This window comes from Zeus faber (assembly GCF_960531495.2).
Source record: "Zeus faber genome assembly, chromosome: 16".
Taxonomy (NCBI): domain Eukaryota; kingdom Metazoa; phylum Chordata; class Actinopteri; order Zeiformes; family Zeidae; genus Zeus; species Zeus faber.
The window spans coordinates 21029873-21036027 of record NC_137202.1 but is presented as its reverse complement, the minus strand read 5'-3'; positions in this window follow the sequence as shown (position 1 = coordinate 21036027).

The window sequence follows — 6155 nt, the reverse complement described above, 5'->3', positions numbered from 1 at the left end:
GACTGAGACGGAGTTTCTTCCCTCAAGCCATCAGAACTGTCAACGCTGACCTCACCAGGGGTCCTAACTGAGCCATGCACTAGGCTCCACTACCTACAGTACTGTATGTAGCATACTGTACCGCATACTGTATCACTGTTCAGGGTTGTTCGTGATGCCGTATTGCTGCGCCGTACTGTTGTATACTGTGCTGTATTATCCCAAACACTATTGTGTATGTGTATGTATTATGCACATATCTGTATATACATAGCCATATTCCTTCAACCTATTCCATTTTATTTCAATTTATTTTTTATTGTATTTTATTCTATATATTTTTTATCTTATTCTATAAGTATTCCACTTCCTGTATTACGTTTTAGGAGTCAGTTAGTCGGTCTATTAGAAAGGAATTTTCTACTTTTTATTTTATTTTATTTTTGTACTTTTTCCTAGGACTTATTGTGTGCTATCACCGGGTGCGTTGCATTACATTTCACTGCATATATGTATGGAAGTATGTATATGTATGTGACAAATAAAAATCTTGAATCTTGAATCTTGAATCTTGAATTACATGCCCAGATAAATGCGTGAGTATATGGTGTGGAAGCATGTGACACTGACGACTTGTCTGACAGAATCGACAAGCAGTGAGCAACATAGGCTGGTCAACTCAGTTGGTTAATCTTCAAATTACAGGCCGGTTAGCTCAGTTGGCTAGAGCCTGGTGCTAGTAACACCAAGGTCATGGGTCAGATCCCCGTACTGGCCATTGAACTTCTTGTGCGCAGATGCTTGAGGCCTTAGACATTTCACTTGCAATGAAGTCCTCATGAACTTCTGCCGGTTGAAACTAGTTATGCGCCTTCTGCTATTTGGCAGCCCTCTGCTCCTAGATACATCAGATGTTATTCTAGATATTGCTAACTTCATCCATGTACTTGTTCATAAAATTTGAATGTTAACATGAAGACAACAAAGCAAAGCAGGCAGGGTAGGAGGGAGTAGCTGACCAATTCAACTGACCCATAAAAAAGTGTGGTAGCATGTGGTCTGACAGAATCTACAGGCTATTCATCCCACAGACCAGTTTTCTAAGGTGGTGGTTGTGTGGTGCTAATAGCGCAAAGGCCGCAGGTTCAATCCCATGGTGGCCATTCCACTTTAGGCATACAGCTTCACATGAAAAGACAGACTGACTGTTGAGTTTATCCAGCACTATAAAGTTCTAGTCATCACAAGGTTGCATGTTCAATCCCACTACTTGCCCTTGAACTTTCAACATCCAGTTGGTGAAGAGGTAGAGCAGGTTCCCTCATAATCAGGGAATTGTGCAGGTTCAAGGATGGTGTAGTTGCAAAACACTTAACACCTTTGATGGTTTGGAAGCAAATACAGCAGGCTATTTTCTATAATTTATCAATGTTAAATTGTGAGTGCAATGAGTGCACCTTGCTACATGTTTATTTGGTGGGCAGCCAACCCAAAAATGGGAAATCTTCAGTGTAGACAAAATGACAGGTGGTAGCAGAAAACAAATACCAAAAGACTTTGCAAAAGGATGAGATAATGTGCTGCCAAATGCCGAACAAACTGAAGATATTACAAAGGGATTTGTGAGGCAGTGGAGGCTCAAAGACATTCGCGATGCAAAAACAAACACTAAATCCCCACTGAAAAATCAAATAACCCCCTTCCTACTCACAGCCAATGTGGATATTGAAGAGCCCATGCAGGCAAACTGAGGGCAGGCCGATATGATTTGTAGGCAATTTGCAGACGTTATACCCATCTGGCTTCGAAGTAGCTCCAGCGTAAGAACACCCCTGGGCTTGCAGCACAGAAACAGACAGACGTGCAGATCTACAGACAAACAGACAGACTTACAGAGAGATAACCACTCTGACTGGGAGATGCACTTGAGCACACAAAAACAGGCACAAAGAAATCCTAAAATAAAACAATTAAACAACAAACAAAAGCACACAAGTTACAAGGAAGTGTTTGTAATTTAAAGTATAAATATATGTCTATTAAGTATGTCTACTTGGATGGATTTCATAATGGTATACTGTATATTCCAAATATCCTTTGCCAGCAACAATCAGAACAACTAACTTGGCAACAGGACAATGAAAGAATTTTGCTCAATATCTGTACAATAATTGTTTATGATTTTGTTTTGATATACTAGTCTATTTTCATGTGCCGATATCCCAATTTTGTATCGAGAGAATGATGATTTTGGCTCTTACTATACTATGGGTAATCTGCTTTATAATAAAGAAATATATAAAAGTAAGGGTCCTTTCACGTGTTTGTAGAACTGCTAATGCTGTGTTCAATTGAAGTCGGAACTCTTTAAAATCCCACCTTGTACTTAGAAAAGTGTAAAGGAACGGTAATTTAAGGGACCACCAATCAAATAACAGATTTCCGAGTTTCCATGGAATGCAGTATCACTTCCTGCTGCCTTGACCCAAGGCGAATTTGGAGTTTCGAATCCGCCCTAACCTGAGGGCAGGCAACAGCCTGTACAAACGATGGCCCCAGAAATGGTGGAAGGGATAAAGAGGGAAACCCGCTGTTTCTACTAAAAAGGTGGGAAATAGAAAGAACAAACACGGACAACCACGATCTAAAGAAATCCCCCGTCCATGTCCATGTTCTGTATGGTCAATGATCTCATGGCAACCCCGAGCCAGACTTTGCAGCTTGTGCGTTACAATAATAGAATAACTCAATGAATGACTCAATAAAATATGATCTATTTTACAATATAACCACTTGATTTGTCCACTTGAGAGGGCAGAACAGGGTACTGGCAGCTTGTGAGAAGTGCCGATGCTCAAGAAAAAGTTCTGGTACGACAAAGAGTAAAAGGTAGAAGTGCCGGTACTCCATACCGGTGAGTAGTCTACAAGAACCTTCTATGATTGGTCAGTATAGCCTACAACAGTGATTCCCAAGCTATGGGCCTTGGCCCACTGGTGGGCCATGATGGTATTGCAACTGCTCCACCAAATCATGGGCAAGATACATAGATTTTATTGAAAAAATTGAAATGAAAAAATGTATTAACTACAAAAACATTTTCAAATGTAAAAAAAAAAAAAAAAAATTATGGTATTTTTTCTTTAAAACCTTCAAAAATGCATAATCACTGATAGATAGCAACTTATGTAAGGGCGTACTACATCCAAGCCGGACCACGATCGACGTGATTCTGTACATTTTTGAACTTGCAGTAATAATCAAAATGGATCAGACAGGCGGGGCTGCCCCGCCTGTCAAATAAAAGAAGAAAGACTGAGAAAGTATAGCGCTGAATATTTATAATTTGTATGTTTTTGGACAGGCACAGAAGACCAACCGTTACCGCTGTTCGTGGTATGTCCCAAGATTTTAACAAACAACAACAACAAACAACAAGCCATGTACACCGTCACCTCAAGACAAAACACCAACAGGAAGTGTCCAAGCTGCTTGAATTTTTTGATAATAAACTCAAGGAGCATCAGGGCAAGAAGGTGTAATCTACAACACAGACAGAAGAAGAAGACACTGTAATGAGTGTTTATTCAAACTGGAGAGGACATGTATTGGGATGGTTGAGTCCCAGTACCTAGGGAAGATGATGCTGTTTAGACACATACATTTGATTTAATGAAATAAACGGTTATAATGGAAGACAGCTGGACTTCACAGTGCCGACTCTTTTTAAAGTCTAGAGTAAGGTTAGATACATGAGGAGCTCTTACTTACGTCTTTTGAAGCAATTTGAATTCAAAACAAAATAGAAGTTAAATATATATTGGCTGGCTATATCGTAAAGGTTATAAAGACTTTAAACCTATTAGACATTTCCTCTTGAAAATACCTTGACCGGCGAGTCTCTGAATGAAGCCAAAATAAATAAATAAATAATAAATTAAGTCAAAATAAACCTCACATTTGAAATCACTTTACTGCGGGAACACCGCAGTAAATTGAATGACTTTTGAAATGTCAGTGGTTATGTTTTTGTTAACTGCCAGGGCAAACTGAATAGGGGTGAAGGGATTTGTTTTCATTTGATCGGCACTCTTTCTTGATTTAAAAAAACACTGCTCTTTTTTCTTCATGTTGTATCCCCCGCACGTTAGCCTACAATGGGTAAGTATGAGTTTGAGTCAACATACCAATAAATACAGAGACAATTTTAGAAGTAAAAACTCTGATTAAATAAATTCTACCTAAAGTCACAAACCCAAGTCAATAATGTCTGGCTGTCTCTACAAGTTACTTTTTAGGATACTTCAACATGTAATATACTGCCATTCCTCATTCATCCATGCTGGAATGCAGTCCAACCTCTGGCTGAGAATCAGCCCGTCAAATGGCATTACAGTGATAATTAGGGGGTCTGCCCCGAAGGGGCGGGGGCTGGAACCCTATTATTTTTGCGCTGATTTTTATTAATTTTTAATTTTCTTGGTGTTTTTTGGGCTAAAAGTATCTGAAACATGGCAACCACAGCACGCACACACATAATTTAAGTCCTGTGAGAACCAGGATATTTCAGACGTCTTGCTGTTCGAGTTTGCTTTGTGACATCATCATGTCATTTGCATCCAATGATTGTGCCCTGTGGACTGCATTGCGTTTGCACATATACATTTGGAGCAGATTTTTGTGGAAAAACTGTTGTAAAGTTACCAGAAGTAGAAGAACATTGACGCTGATTTGATTGGTTTAATGAGCAGGGTGCTTTGTGACATCATCTTCTGAAGTCATCTACAACAATCAGCCACAACATTTAAACCACCCCTAATTACCTCTACTCCCCCTCGTGCCGCCAAAACAGCTCTGACCCGTGGAGGCATGGACTCCACAAGACCTCTGAAGGTGTCCTATGGTATCTGGCATCAAGACGCTAGCAGCAGATCCTTTAAGTCCTGTAAGTTGCAAAATGGGGCCCCCATGGATTGGGCTTGTTGTTCCAGCACATCCCACAGATGCTCCATCAATTCGGATCCTAACCCTGCACATCCACATGATGTGGAAGAAAACGTGATTCATCAGACCACCTTCTTCCTTTGCGCCATTGTCCAGATCTAATGCTTACGTGCCTATTGTAGGCGCTTTTGGCGATGAACAGGGGTCAACTTGGGCTCTCTGACCGGTCTGCGGCTACACAGCCACATACACAGCAAGCTGGGCACTGTGTGTTCTGACACCTTTCTATAACCGGCATTAGCTGTTTTGGCAATTTGTGCTAGAGTAGCTCTTTTGTGGGATTAGACCAGACAGACTATGACTGGGGTCCTTCCTTGGACCACTTTTGGAGGGTTCTAACCACTGCATAGCAGGAACACCCCACAAGACCTGTTGTTTTGGAGATGCTCTGAGATCCTTACGCTTGCCCATTTTTCATGCTTCCAACGCAGAACTGACTGTTCACTTGCTGCCTAATATATCCCACCCCTTGACAGGTGCCATTGGAACCAGAGGAGCAATGTTATACACGTCACCTGTGAGTCCAAGCTTCGTCTCTCGGAAGTCATTCACATCCAGCTGACGGACAACCCGCACAGATGCTGCGCTTAATGGAAACTTGGAAAACTCTCACTCATGTTGCTTTACACAAAACCCCAAAAACTATAATCGGCTTCACTGCCACATATCCAGACTTCACTGCTTCCGACTATTTAAGCTCCAAGCGGCGTTTAGAGAACCCGGTTTGCTCAGATCGCCAGTCGCCACTTATGTAGACGACACTATCATGGATTATCGCCGGAGACATCCCTGGTCTCTGTTAGACTATGATATACAGAGCCTCTTATTTCTACATGAACTATTACATTGATGTGATTAACTTCTAATTACTGAATTCCTACAAATATAATTTAGCTTACCATGCTGTTATTGTGTGTGTGTAATCGTTAATCATAATAATAACAATAATTATAGTAATAATAATAGTCAATATAATAACATATAGATACATTTCCATCAAGTCTCCATTTTAGCGAAAAATGGGTTCGGCCTGGTTCGTCCAAGGTCAAGGAGCTTGACCAAACTTACTTACACAATATGTAACTTTTATACACTCAAATATCTAAAAACAACAAGACATGTGTTGTATATTTTTGTTGGGTTGTGTACTGACATTATCCCAAATGTTTCCA